A 15239-nucleotide genomic window follows, 5' to 3' on the forward strand; every position below is an offset into this window, starting at 1 on the left:
CCGTTAGAGCATTGTAAAGGACTGTGAGACCTCACTAAGGTCCACCACAAATCAAGACAAAACATTTGGTGTTTTTTGCAAGCTTAGGTAACGCTCTCCGAGAGCATGGGTGTGATTATCACAAACAATAACACAAACACCTCCCTGTAAACCAATTCTCCTAATTCATATCAAACCTTCCAGTGTTTTCTAATGAATTCCCTCTACAGTCATGATGTTTGTGAGTATGCCATTGGGTGGATTGATGTGTTTGTGAGTTTGAGTTCTAATCTGTGTGTGTGTGTGTACAGAATGTGTGTGTGTGATGACTCTCCTCACCATAATGAGGAGGATATCATAGGCACCATAGACATCTCCATGCAGAGAGAGCAGTAGTATGGGCCAGACCTCGTAGTAATCCTGGCGTGTGGAGAACCCATCACTACTCCTCTAACAACTCGCAACAACTCCAAGTACAAACAGATTTGTAAATCTCACGCACATCAAAACACTCAAAGACATGGATACATGCTCCATTGAAAATCTCGACTTCACCACTTTCAGTCAAACAAAGACAGTGAATTGTTCATGTTGCGGGTTTTGCCATCGTCAAAAAAAAATAGTGTGAGGAAAGTAGCTCCCAACGACAACCTGTCCCTTGTCTGAAACAGCTTTGAAGCAAGGTTGGTTCCGCAGGGACCGGGCCAAATCCATTGCCCTTTTAACGTGCTTTGGATACATAAACCTTGAGAGTTCTGGTGAATGGTTGCACTCCTGAGAGAAGGAACAGGGTCTGGGGGTGTGTGGGAGGAGGAGGGGGGGGGGAGACGGCAGAGAGAGAATGCGAGAGACAGTAATTAGTGTGTGCAAACGCTAAAAAGCACTTTGGCAGTAACACATCAGGCTCCCTGAGCGATCAGGAGGCTTTGGTAGCTAAACAGACGAGCTGCTCTACTCCTGTCTCAGACAAAGGAAGAGTGAGAGGCTTCATGGGAGTGTGGTGTCTTGCCGCTGGAGTGTCTGTGGAAGTGAGGTTGTTCACACGATCAAAGAGGCTGAATTCCATGAGGTGTTTCATACTTTTTTTATTGTAGTTTTTACAATCCTTCTGAAAGAGTAACCCTATCTAAATTAATTCACCTCGCCGTTTTTCACATGCCATCACACATGATAACATAGCTCAAGTTGTTGCTGTGACCCTGGGCGTTTCACTCCTCTGCTGATACTCAGTTCATTACTGGGTAGCCTAAGTAATTCAGAACCCTATGTTTTACAAGGCAGAATCGTCATTTCTCATTTCTCATCCTTCTCCCTGAAAATAATCAATAGAAAAGAAGATGGGCAATATGCTGATTTTCTGCTTAGATTACATCAGTATACTGGATTGGGTTGGTGATACCCTGATAGATTGAAGGAAGTAGAAAAAGATTAAGGATATATTCTCATTAAGTGAAGTAGCCCTTTTCATTTAACTTTTTTATTGCAATTTGAAAGTCAGTGGACACATGCTTGTCTGGTAGGTAACAATGCAGCTCATGGATTACCTCAATTTCAACACAGGGAGGGATGTTATTCTAATCACACTGTTGATAAAAAAGAAATGTGGGTCTCTTGGTGGGGACTATATCAATGACCCCTGCCCAACCACACCAAAACGACCAATATACTCTCAGCACAACACCCAATTGTTTCTGGCTGTGGCTCCAACTGCTACTGAGAGCCAGAGTGCATGTGTTTCTTCCAAAATCAAAACAAAAAAACATTTAAGGAATGTTCCACTTGGCTCTTTGTTACTGTGAGACTCACACCCAAGCCTTTCCCTGTGGACTCCTCACAGTTCATTTATGTTATGAGATTCTCTCACAGGCTCACTGCAATATCTCAAAGCAATCACTGTTGCTCTTCCCTGGAGTGAGTGTGCACTAGTGCAAGATGTAGCAGCTGCCGAATGTCAATACAGGAGGCATCCTGTACATGTGTAATTTGACTGAGGAAACACTGCAAATAGAGTCTGGTTAGGTCAGCTCCATGCTAAATTAGAGGGGGTGTCAATTAAGTATGTCTATGTCTGCTAAAGGAGGATCAGTAAAATTACATGTAAGAAATGATAGATGTTTATTACATTTACTTTGGAAATTTTGACTACCTGTTTCGAGATATTACATACTGTTTGTTTTAGTCAGGCTTTATTTGGCTGATTCTTTCGGAACACATTTTATCAAGATAATTTAACTGTTGCCCCAAGTGAACACATCTGTATACATAATGTTTTTTTCAAACAAAACATAATAGTAGCTTATGAAAGAATGACAGATACATCTGATTTATTTACACTGTGATTGAAATGTTGAAACCCACATCAGAAAGAGCAAGAGTCTACACGTGGAATAAAGTGTTGCTGTTTGATTCACTACAGCAGAAACATTGAATTCCTTTTAAGGTACGTGCCGTTTATTTAATTCAGTTTATATATTCATGTGTAGGCTATAGGTGATATGAATCATTTTAGATTCACAAGTTGGATTGAGGTTTTTCTGACCAGTCTGAACAAAAAATATCGAGTTCCAATATACTGGTCAAGACAGGGAGATCAGTCCAACAGGCAAGCAAATCCAACCAGGGGCAGGAAAGTCCAAACCCAGGGTCCAGAAAGCAGGCTAGCTGTGTCGAACATGGGCAGGTCTAGAACACAGGAATAAAGAAATGCTGAAAAACTTGTAACACAAAACAATCTGGCAGAATACAAAGGGAAGACGACAGAGTATTGTCAGACTAACAAGAGAAAGAGCTGCAGGTGAGTGAAAGGTTGGGGGAAAAAAAGAGGCAAGAGGGAGTGACAGGGTCTGAAATGATAGGAGAGTTAGTGACATGGCATGAGAACGAAACCAGATGAAAGTAATCCGGATGATGCTAAAATAAATTTAATACATGCATTTGTTAGATCCCAATTCGACTACTGCAATGCATAATCTTCTGGCCTCTCAAACACTTGGTACATAAACAATTTGTAACTGGTGAAAAATGCCACAGCACGATTACTGACTATAACCAAAAAATATGACCATATAATATCTACTCTTGCCTCTCTACACTAGCTCCCACTCGAAGCCAGTGCCAATTTCAAAGTCTTACTCCAAACTCAAATCACTCCACGGATTAGCAACGTTTTGCCTCTCTGGTAATCTCGCCTATCACCCAATAACATCCCAAGACACCGGTTACCTCGGGTTCCAAAAATCAACAAAAAAACTGCGGGGGGCAGGGCGTTCTCATATAGAGTACCTATACTCTGGAACAAACTTCCTGCTTCAATTACAGTTTTTTTTACAATCGCTATGACACTTTTCAATACCTTTAATAAGTTCCCTACTCTAAGTTAGCACAACATCCGTCTGTGTAGGCTATACAATTAACACATTTCTTGTTGCTTTGACACAAAGCATAGAGTAAACACAAATTTAAAATGCTTGAACTTTTTACACACAAGCTCAACCAAGACCAAAACAATCGATTTTTAGGTACTAATTTACCAATGCTTTCACACTGTCAGAACAGATAACATCATGTTCAAAACCTAACTTACTGGCTAAGGTCAAAGTGAACAGCTGTTCATATTGTGAATTGAAACAAATATATCCCCTGTATTTTATTCTATTGCTACTGAGAAAAAGCTGGTTGAACAACTAGGAAACACTCAGATGTTGAGGTTCTTTCAATCACATGACCATATGGTACATATAAAGAGGACCTCTTTGGACTGATCTTGTGTGGAAAAAGAACAATATAGAGCAACACAAAGAAAGTAAGAATGCAGTTACTATGCCTGCATGAGGGAGAGGGAGACAATTACCAGGACAAGGGAGAGGAGTGGGGCAAGGGAGAGGAGTTAGAATGTGTGGTGGCGCTCAGAAGGGCCAGAGCTAGTGTAATACTGTAAATTGAAGCTATATTGCATATTTCTTGCAGTAATGTCCTGTTGCAAATGAAGCCTTTACTGCAGCAATTATGTTTCTTTTTTTCAATACAGTAACCGTACATTCTATAAAGCTTCTCTGAGATGGGTCATTCGTTTTTTGTTCTGAATTTCTGCATCAAAAGAAACAATTCAGGCATTTACAAAACAAAGATGTAGATGTAGGCTTCAAAAGAAACTGCATTGCAAACACATTCTATAATCCATATACTGTGAGACCTGACACATACCTGCATAAATGAATGCAGTTTCTGTAATTCCATCTGTTAGTGTTTTTTATGACATTGTGCTATGATTGACTAAATGTTCCTGTGAAAAGAGAACCTGTGTTAGTGTTTGGTAGACATGGTGTCATGTGTAGTGTATTTTTGTGTTATGACAATTAGTGTTTGAGTTTAGTTTACAATGTGTGATTTTGAGCATGAAATTAACAGTTTTGCCAATTGTGTGTGGTAGGTGTTGGTGCGTTAAGAGTTGTAGAAAACTTGTTAAAAGGTATTGAAAAAACTGTCATAGCGATTGTAAAAAACTGTAACAAGGTTGACATTGTTTTGACGTTGAAAGCTTGATTAAAAGCCTTTCTGTTTAGTCAGTTTTACGGCTGCTGAAGTGTGTGTCAGTGTGTGTTTTTATACTATAAAACTTGAAATTACAAGTAAAGGAAACCCGAAATGTGTGTGTATGTATGCCTGTATGTGTATTATACAACTTGAAATTACAAAATAAAGCTAACCTGAACTTGTTTGTTACTTCTGTCGCTAGTTGAAGACGACAGGGAACGGAGTTCATATTTAGTTTCTCTTCTCTGGAACAGACTTCATGTTCCAATCTAGGGGGGCTGGTGCCGTCTTGGCGTCTAGGGCTACATCAAAAAAAAATGTCTGCTAAACTGCTGCACTAGTTCACACTTGACCGGTGGGGACCTCACCCTTACTGTTATGGTAACCTCCCCTGTGGTGTGGGGGGTTGAGCTGTCAATGTCTGCCGGCCTGCCAACGTTGGACAGTTGAAGTGGACATTGATCTCCCATGATGGAAAACATGGAGTTCCTGGTCCCGTTCTATTCATCTACCTGGCTGTCCTGTGATGCTCTGCGGATTCCACGCTCACAGCCCTGTGGCTACCATTGCTTAAACTGGCATTCGCCAACTCAGAGCTCTGAGTTGAACCCTGGATATTTGTGTTTCAAAAACCATTCGCACATTTTTATTTTATAACCTTGATATGACTATGTTAAGTCTATCGTCAGCTCCTCTCTCTGTACCAAGCATTTTCTGGAGGAGGGGATCCCTCATAAGATTGCTCCTTCCAAGGTTTCTTATATTATTTCTCAGTTTTACTGGGAGTTTTTCCTTGTCTTTGTTGAGGGTTTAGGTTGGTTAAGGTGCAGTTCTATGGACATATGTGAAGCCCTCTGTGACATTGTAAAAGGCTTGTAAAAAGAACTATACAAATACAATTTGAAATAACTAAGGGGTAGTAGGATTCATGATACAATATTGTATTATGGAAATCTTATTCTACAGAGGAATGTTACTCACTTTACCTGCTTGAGGTAAGAACAATTTGAATTTCATTCATTCATTTAGAAGAACACCAAGTGGATATATACAATACATGGTTGATATTAGACATTTTTAGTAGTTCAAGTCTTATCCTGCAGCAAAAATTGATGAGACCATTTCTGGTGATGAAACACAAGAATCTCTCATCACCTCCCAAATCGTAATAATAATAATAATGGACTGTGGAGGCGTGGACCGTCCGACGCACAGCTTATAATGGAGTCCATTAATTTAGGATAATCAACAACTCGTCGGGCAGTATCCCTTACCTGTAACAGATGTCTATTGATTCACAGGTCTAGAAGAGCATGACCACCCAGATCCTTAAGGAGATGGAGCAGGTGATCCATGATCCTTGAGAAATGTGCCAATAAAAGGCCCAAAGAAAGGTGTCTGTCAGAGCAGCTTGGCAGGAAGGTACGGCAACTTACTTTTCTTTTATCAGATTCCAACAGGGTTTTTAGTTTACTTACCGGACTTTCTGTCTCACTCTCAATGTCCTCTCCTCTGAAGATCACCACGGGGGGCTTGGACATGTTTCTTCAGAAGATGCATCCAGAAATGGAGGGAGATGTGTGGAAAATGCTCCTTCTGTCAGGGTGTGAGGTGGGGTAGGACCCAAACGCAGGAGAGATGCGAGGCATTGTAGAACGAAGGGGTTTATTATCCAAAAACGAGAAACAGACGGACATGGGTAGTAAGGACAAGACAAAGACTGGACACAAAATAGAAACTTAAATACACAGAACCAAATGACACAGGTGGACACGAAGCTTACGAGACAGGTGAAGACAATGACAGGGAAACACTAGGACAGGGCAAAAAACTGAAACCGGGGGGCACGGCTGTGGCCGTGACAGTACCCCCTTCTCAAGGGACGTCACCGGACGTCCCACAAGGCCGGGCAGGGGGTCGGAGCAGGTCCGGGGAACCACCTGGGGGCAGGACGGGTACAGGGGACAGGAGGCACCTGGGAGCGCGGACGAAGGGGCACGGACGAGGAGGCGCCTGGGAGCGCGGACCAGGAGGCGCCTGGGAGCGCGGACGAGGAGGCGCCTGGGAGCGCGGACGAGGGGGCGCCTGGGAGCGCGGGCACGGGGGCGCGGGCACGGGGGCGCCTGGGAGCGCGGGCACGGGGGCGCCTGGGAGCGAGGGCGCCTGGGAGCGAGGGCGCCTGGGAGCGAGGGCGCCTGGGAGCGAGGGCGCCTGGGAGCGAGGGCGCCTGGGAGCGAGGGCGCCTGGGAGCGAGGGCGCCTGGGAGCGAGGGCGCCTGGGAGCGAGGGCAACGTGGCAGGCGGCAGCCAGAAGTCCTCAGGTGGAGGAGAAGGCAGCCAGGAGTCCTCGGGCGGGGGATGCGGTGGCCGGGGCACAGGGCAGGAACGAGGCGGGGGTACAGGGCAAGACCAAGGCTGGGGTACAGGGCAGGAACGGGGCTGGAGTTGGGGTTCGGGCAGGGGCTGGAGCCGGGGTAAGAACCAGGACTTGGGGTTGGCATTCCGCTTGACACTCCTGGGTCCACCCAAGGCAAGGCGGGTCCCTAGGAAAGGGTTGGGTGAACTCTCTGCTGGGTCCTTTCTTGGTCTTGTCCTTCTGTCAGGGTGTGAGATGGGGTAGGACCCAAATGCAAGGGAGTACGCAGCCATGCTGAAAACAAAGGGTTTATTCTAGAAAAAAACAGGGACACAGAACAGGTACTCACTGGGACATGGGTAGTAAGGACAAGACAAAGACTGGACACAAACAGAAACCTAAATACACAGAACCAAACGACACACAGGTGGACACAATGAAGCTAACGAGACAGGTGAAGACAATGACAGGGACTTGACGAGCACCTGGATAAGGTGGTTTCTGAGGAGAAGACATCCTTGGCCCTGGCTTTTGTCTTCGCCAGCCCTGACCTGACGCCACAACATCCTGAGGAAACAAACGGCAGCCAATTGTCACACCTAGGCACTCGGTGTAGCCTGCTAGGAGGCTGCGCTCTGCTTCCCCTTGTCTGAAAAATGTAAGATGGAACCTTTGTTTTCTGTATAAAATGAGACTTAGCTGATACTGATGTGTGCAAAGAGAGGCCTACCCCCAAATCTGAACTCTGGGTAACACTATGCTTCCGTAAACAAGGGGACCTGGGGTGACCACTATCTTACTGGAGGGGACATAAAAGAGATAATCATATGGTCAAGCTTGGTCAGAGAGCGCATACACGCACTCGCGCAAGGTCTATGCAAGAGAGCCAATGAAAGAAGAGCCATGGGACATTTGGATGCCTTTGTTTTAACCAATGACTGTCAAGCGGTTCTGTTTACGCAAATAGGTAGCTAGCACAACATGCTAGCGGACAAATTTTGTAGCACCATGGCCTGTGATGTTTTGTCTCCTTGCGGCCGCAAGCAATAAAGCTTTCTTAACTTGTTCACTGACTGACTGTGCAATGCTTAATAGATAAATATTTCTGACACCCCTGCGTTTTGAGTTTGGCTTGTTTGTCCCTTTTTAGTTTGCTATTTAAAACCCCTGTGTTCCCTAGTTTCGTTGCTTAAAAGTTTGTCTGAGTCTTGATCCACTTAGTCTTGTCCATTCTGTGTTTATGACCATTTGCCTGCCTTCTGACTACGATTATTGGATATTGTACTTTACCCCTAGCCGCTATTATGACCTATTGCTTGTATTTGGATTACGATTTTGGATTACCTCTATTGCCTTGTCTGCCTGTATACCGACATATACTGTATACTGTATACCGTATGCCTGTTCCTGGACTACCCTGTTTCAATAATAAAGCCCTCTGCACTTGGATCCCTCCTGAGTCTGGTCAGGTTACAATAATGTAATTTAGCAGTTGCAGTAAATGTACTTTGTACATTTCGCTTTGGATAAAAGCATTATACACCGGTTTCAATTGTATGTTTAAAGACCTCTCAAACTGAGAAGGCAATGCTTCTTATTGTAACGACTGATGAAGAAAGTGTTTTGTCCGTCTCTTCATAAACGGAGTGACTAAGTTCAGTTGAGTTCTGGATTTTAATAAGTATTATCAATCTGCAGATTGGGAGAGAAAACCAGACCTCTGACAATAAATGACAACACAACACCAGGCTTAGGTCTCAATCATGTCTCTCTCAGCTCTGAAAGCCGGAGGACCATCTTTTATAGGGCACAGGAATGTAAACATAGATAGTGACAGTCAGGCAGTAATGACGTTACAACAGTCTCAGAGGAAGAGATTCACAGCTCCCAACACATGACCACTCAGACTAGAGAGATCATAGTTGGCGCTCTCCTTGTAGTCATGACAAAGGACGTTTACCCAGTACTTTCTCCTGATCACGAACATCTATTAACCCTGACACATAGACACAATCTACTCTTATTAATAGCAAGCTTACATGAGAACATACTAACTAGTATCCAATGACTAGTTATATTGATTAGTGAATAATGTAAGAACACCGGAAATCGCAATTTCTTCCACACGGCTGAGGCTTAGATCACCAATGAGAATGTTCTCAACCAGCTTCAGGGGTTGGAGCAGGGCCTCCAAGCACCCCATCTCTACCAAGCTCAGTTGGTCCCACAAACATGCTCACAGAGCATTATTAAAACACAATATAAAAATGTGGCATTTAAAAGTACAAGTGATGCAGTATGAGTAAAGAAACTTATTTTTCTGAAGAAACTGTGTTTGCTTGCTTGCTAAAAGCAGTCAAATCCAATTATATCTATAGACAACTTTTTCTGACCGAGTTGAAATGGATGTGGACTTATAGGAAAGGATGGAGCTGAAAAGGAGAATGGCGAATTAAGGGAAATTAAGAAAGAGTGGGAGAAGAGTAGTAACATCAATATCTCAATACCCCCCCCCCCCCCTTTCTCCTTCACCCTTTCACACACACTCTTCTACTGATGTTATTTACACAATTTTAAACATCTTTCAATAGCTTCAGAGAAAAAATGCCTTACGGGTAAAGGAATCTCTTATGGCTGAAGAATGCAGTTACAATAAATTACATTGTGCTGTGTTCAGTCTAATACATTTAACATATGACTGAATATGGGGAGTAATCAGAAGGTTGCCAGTTCGATTCCCGGCTGTGCCAAATGACGTTGTGTCCTTGGGCAAGGCACTTCACCCTACTTGCCTCGGGGGAATGTCCCTGTACTTGCTGTAAGTCGCTCTGGATAAGAGCGTCTGCTAAATGACTAAATGTAAATATTGTACTATACAATATCTAATGTCAACATTTACTGTATTGTAGAACCATTTAGAGTATGAGCTAAGGCTCAACACCTGTAGTAAAAGTAGTCTATTTTTGGAACTGAAATACTTTTTACCCTATTCAGACATTTTGTCAACATCTCAAGAATGTAATTCTCAGAGTAGTAAAACAGAAATACCTTTTATGACACCTTCACTCAGGGCTTCTGGGGGAGCATAGCTATAACTAAAACATGCATGAGGTCCCCATGTTTTCTTGCGTGACAAAAATCAAGTTACAGAATATTTTATGACAATAATATTGTGTGCTCTCAGTGACTGACTTGGAAGATGCCAGCATCGTCTGTTTGTACACGTTCTCCAAACAGGACTGGTGCACTCACTGGATCGGGGTGGGGTTGCAGGCTATGCAAGCCTGTTAAGGACATAGAAGTAGCTTCTCTGATTTGTGTATTGCTGCTCCTGCCATCAGCATAGCTAACCCTATCCTGATGAGTCTGTCCACATTGTAGAGGTGCAGCATGGATCTGGTTGGCAGGTTTGTCTGACCAACCACTAACCTGACCTGACCACTGGCCCCTTGATTCTAATCCACTTTTCCCCTCAGTACACAGCTCTGTGATGGATTTCAAATTGAAATATAAATAATAAATCAATAAGAATCCTTGAATCCAACAATCCAATAAGAAAAAGGACTGCATAACAATTTTGTGAGGTTTGGATACAATTTCAGGTCTCTTCTTGTTAAGAGTATTGTTGAACAGGCCATAGCCATTTTCTGCAGCAGCAGCAAGCCACACATTACATTTACATTTATTACATTACATTTATTCATTTAGCAGACGCTTTTATCCAAAGCGACTTCCAAGAGAGAGCTTTACAAAGTGCATAGGTCACTGATCATAACAACAAGATAGCCAAAAAACATCGCGAGTAGCCAAAACATGAAGCACACATTGTGAACAACCAAAGTAAGTGCCAAAGGGAAGAACCATAAGAGCATGTAGTTAAACAAGTCACAACCAAACAACATGAACAGCTATAAGTGCAAGTGTACCTGTGGGAAAAAGCAAGCAACAGTAATAAAACAATATATCACAGCGAGAACCAAAAATTTAAATCAGTTACCACTAACCACAAGAGCAACAAGTCTCTAAGCAAGAGTCATTGTGATCCTTGAGGAAACTAACATCGGGTCAAGCGAACCGTTCCTAAGTACCGTTGTACTCCCGGAACAAGTGCGTCTTGAGCCTTTTCTTGAAGGTGGAGAGACAGTCAGTGTCTCTGATGGAGGTGGGGAGTTGATTCCACCACTGGGGGGCCAATTCCACATTCCAGGGATTGTCTCCAAGGTCGTCAAGTGACTGAACATTTCCACAGCCTTCCACATTGTTTGCTTTCAGCTTTGTAAACCGTTTCCAGTAAAAGTGAGGAGGCTAAAAGCAGGCATAGGAATAATGGTTGGAGGTTGTGTTTCGATTCAAGTTAGTCTATTGCACAATGCATATTCATTAAACGTTGACAGGGAACACATCCTTGAGTGGCTCGTGAATTGGAACAACTAGTGCCAGTGCCCATGATGCAGTCGGTGACACACACACACACAGATTCCTGGAAATAAAATAAAATCCAAGTTTTATTTGTATAGCCCTTTAAAAAAAAAGTTATGTCACAAAGGGCTTCACATATGCCCATAGAAATGTCCCTCAACCAACCTAAACCCTCAAGGAAGACAAGGAAAAACTCCCAGTAAAACTAATTGAGAAAAAATGTAAGAAACCTTGGTTCGAACGAACACAACAACAAAACTCCAAACAATGCTTATCTAACTAAGCTTAAACCTTTAACTCTGTAGCTTTTCAGCTTGCCGCGGGGCATTCTGGGTAACGGAGCGTTGCCGCTACACAACTATCTAATCAACTTTCCTTCGTCCTACTCTGGAGTCTTTACATGTGGTCTATTCATTTAGCAGCCGCTTTTATCCAAAGCGACTTACAAGAGAGAGCTTTACTAAAAGTGCATTGGTCAATGATCATGAACAACGAGATAGCCCCAAAACGGCTTTTGCAGGCTTTTGTAGTCTTTGATATTGACTGGTGCATGCTGGGATTTCATGACGTCAACTACCTGAGCTCAGTTCACAATTCAACCAAAAATTATGTTATTTGTCCGTGGGATGAAAGTAAATATCTGCAAAATAACTGTTAAATTAGCTAGTTTTGATAAAATGAAAGTGTTTTAACAGAACATTTTGGTGAAAATGTTATTAATATTTGTAAAAAAACAGAAATTTTAGTGTATTTTTAAGTAACAACATTTGGCTGTAATGTTTATGCAAAATTATAAATTTACAGTTTGCCATTGTATTTCTATCTGTATTTCCTGTCATTCAGAAATACAGAAAAAAACACATGTAATTTACAGAAGAAGTGCGGTAATTTCATCTTTTTTTTTTACAGTGTAATGTTTAACGTTACGTGTGGTCAGCAGTGTAAAATAATCGCCTGACAAGGCTGACATTACAAAATTATCCACTAAATATCATCCACAGAAAACATCAGTAAGGTTATAATTCTCCAAACGTTATAATACGCTGTCAAAAAATTCCAGTAGCAGTATAGAACACAATTTTCCATTCTTACATGAGTGTTTACTAAAACTTAACTGCTATGGTAGCCTGTTGACATGAGTCTTGTTAATGTTAAGATGGGGCTAATCTTACAGCTTGCCGTCCTCATACAATAATAAACAGAAGCTGTTTCTCTAGATCTTGGAATTAAATATGAAATTAAATAAGATATGAAATATTTATGAGTCTACTTAAGTCACTGACTGTCCTTGCAGTCTACAGAGCCAGACCCCACCCAAGAACAAATACCAGAGCCAGACCCCACCCAAGAACAAATACCAGAAAGTAGGGCTACTACAGATACTAGTGAAGGGGATAGTGAAGATGATGGTGAGTGAGTGAGGTAGACACTTGTTGGCTGTTTTGACATATTAGTGACCATTGGCAATTACTTACGCATTGATTTTCACATAATAATACCCAGTGACTCTTTGTTGAGTGGTTAATTGAAAAAAAATAAACAAATTGGGTGCATTGCATCAGGAACTGTCAAGAACATAGAGAAACAGAAAAATAAAGGAAAACCAGGCTGAGAAACGTATGGCGGGGCTGAAAATTTTAAGATCCTGTAAAGTGGAATTAAAAACGAGTTTCAAGTTCACCAAACCACAGAATAATGTGTTATTAACTACCTATCCAAATTCGAATGGAAAAAAACACCGACAAGTATGTTAAATTAGGCTTTGAAATCGTTTGAAAATCAGCAGTCTTCTCTGTTTGAGACTGGGGGGGCATGTCGCCTGAAGGAGCTGAAGCTCGGCCCCCTTGCTGGAAGGCGCCGCCTCTCTCAAGTAAGCTACCTACGACCCAGGTAATGGACGCTACGTCAAGCCGAACAAAACAGTATAGAATTAGAATGTATTTGTTCAATGAGTGAAATAGACAGATGCATATAAATGAAATATTCCCCTGAGCTGTAACACAGGAGTAAACATTTACAGCAGAGACAACAGATAGTGAGCTCTCCAACTTCTACTTCTACTTCTACTTCTAGCACATTAGCTACCATTTCACCAAAATACCATCATTCTACACCGAGTAGCCTAATATCAAGTTAGCGGTTTGCACTAATTATAGCAGAGATACCTCTGGAAAAGTTATCTAGTATAATTATAACAAGCACACAGAACTGAGTGATGAACTGCTGGCGGTGGATGGTCCTGTTGCGACCGGAGGATGAACGGCCGGAGGGGCGATGCTCGGTATGGCTCCGCGCTGCAAGAGAAGCCGTCTGTCTCTGGTCCATGTTAAAACTGTCCGCTGTGAAATGGTCAGTGCAGAGGCGGCTGTTGGAGTTTATCCGAAGCTTTCCATGAGCGTGTCTCTTCACAAAATCTATCCACCTATTTTTCCTTTCATTAGCAATAGTGAACTTAAATGGCGTTGCAGCGAAGCTGTAGTTCTTGCATCCAGGGAAGATGCAGTTGCGGGTGGTGGGAGACATCCTAGCTAGCTGATGTAGGCTACAATAACAGTACAGCAGGAGGAGCCATTCAGTGATCTGACGTAGATAGGGCGAAATTACGTAGATAAGGCATTTTTTGGCTCTGTCCATTAAAACCTCATCTGAAAACGGAAGAGAAAATGTTCTTCGGTTTAACTCCACATTTCAGTGTAACAAAGTTTTAGCGCTTTGCACATGCTTTCAGGAACTCATTTCACACGTATATAATGTAGTTAGAAGCAAAACATGGAATTTACTTTACAGGATCTTTAAAACCTGATCTGAAAACGTAAGAGAAACTGTTCTTCGGTCTAACTCCACATTTCAGTGCGACAAAGTTTTAGTGCTTTGCACATGCTTTCAGGAACTCATTTCACACGTATATAATGTACTTAGAAGCAAAACATGGAATTTACTTTACAGGATCTTTAAGAGAAAAAAAAGATATCACCTTCACTAGACAATATTTTACCAATTGAAAAACGGCTATGTTTATTTTACATAAAGCTCAACTAACTTGCGCTCAAATAAAGGCCAAACAATTTGTCTCGCATTAAGGATCGAACTAGAATTACATCAAACACAGAAAGTGCATGCATTAGCAGGGCAGCTGTGGTGGCGTATACGGGGGCCGGTTCTGGTGGGCCGGTCTGGATCAAAGTCCAGGGCCTATTTTTACTCCCAGTCCCCCCGTCCGTCCCCCTGTCCCCCCAGCACCCCCCTGATAAAATATGTTCCCGCAGCTATGGCGGGGATCCACACCAATATTCTTTCAGGGGGCCCATAATTCCTAGCAACGGCCCTGTGTACTGGACAAGTATGTATGGGCATGTACAGTCACAATATGACTAAAAATATGCAAGATGAAAGAAATGAAGACGTTTGATTTTGAGATATGTTAAAATATGAGTCCTCAAATAATCATCAATCATGCGATGGCATTGGAAACCTAAATGTAAAGAATGCATCGTGCAGACAATGAGACTTGAGTCTATGAGATCTGCAGTGACACGTTGATAGAGAGTGACACCTGGTGCACAATAATAGAATATGTGCCATGATCCAAAGCCTAACTTAACAGTACGCCTACTTACTGTAGGCTACTTAGGAACTGTAATGGACCTGAGTAGGTCTTAGATGAACCTACTATAAATTAACCAATACAAATAATAAGCCTATAGGAAATAATAAATTGTATTTAGCGCTATTGTTTTCTTTTGAGGAATATTGTCATTATCTGTGCAAAACGTTTTTGTATGTTGGAGTTAGGTTGTGTATTGCAACGGGTATTTCTTCCCTTTTTCTTTTTGTCCTTTATTACTGGACCGGAAAAGAGATGAAGTATAAATTGTTGTTGAACTATTGTACGTTTTTTTAGATGGCAGTGGACTGTCAGTGCCTCTAGGGAGCGCCCGCAACCATCAGGGATA

At 42.3% G+C, this 15239-nt stretch overlaps 1 long non-coding RNA gene across 1 annotated transcript in view; it reads right to left on the minus strand.

The window, feature by feature from the left end:
* Positions 1–8617: 8617 nt before the first annotated feature.
* LOC136940887 (uncharacterized) overlaps positions 8618–15239 on the minus strand; it is a 38034-nt gene continuing 31412 nt past the window's right edge. The window contains exon 2 of the long non-coding RNA XR_010876417.1: positions 8618–9002. This is a non-coding gene — a long non-coding RNA (uncharacterized lncRNA). The remainder of the gene's footprint in view (positions 9003–15239) is intronic.

This window comes from Osmerus mordax, chromosome 3 (genome assembly GCF_038355195.1).
Source record: "Osmerus mordax isolate fOsmMor3 chromosome 3, fOsmMor3.pri, whole genome shotgun sequence".
NCBI classification, from domain to species: Eukaryota; Metazoa; Chordata; class Actinopteri; order Osmeriformes; family Osmeridae; genus Osmerus; species Osmerus mordax.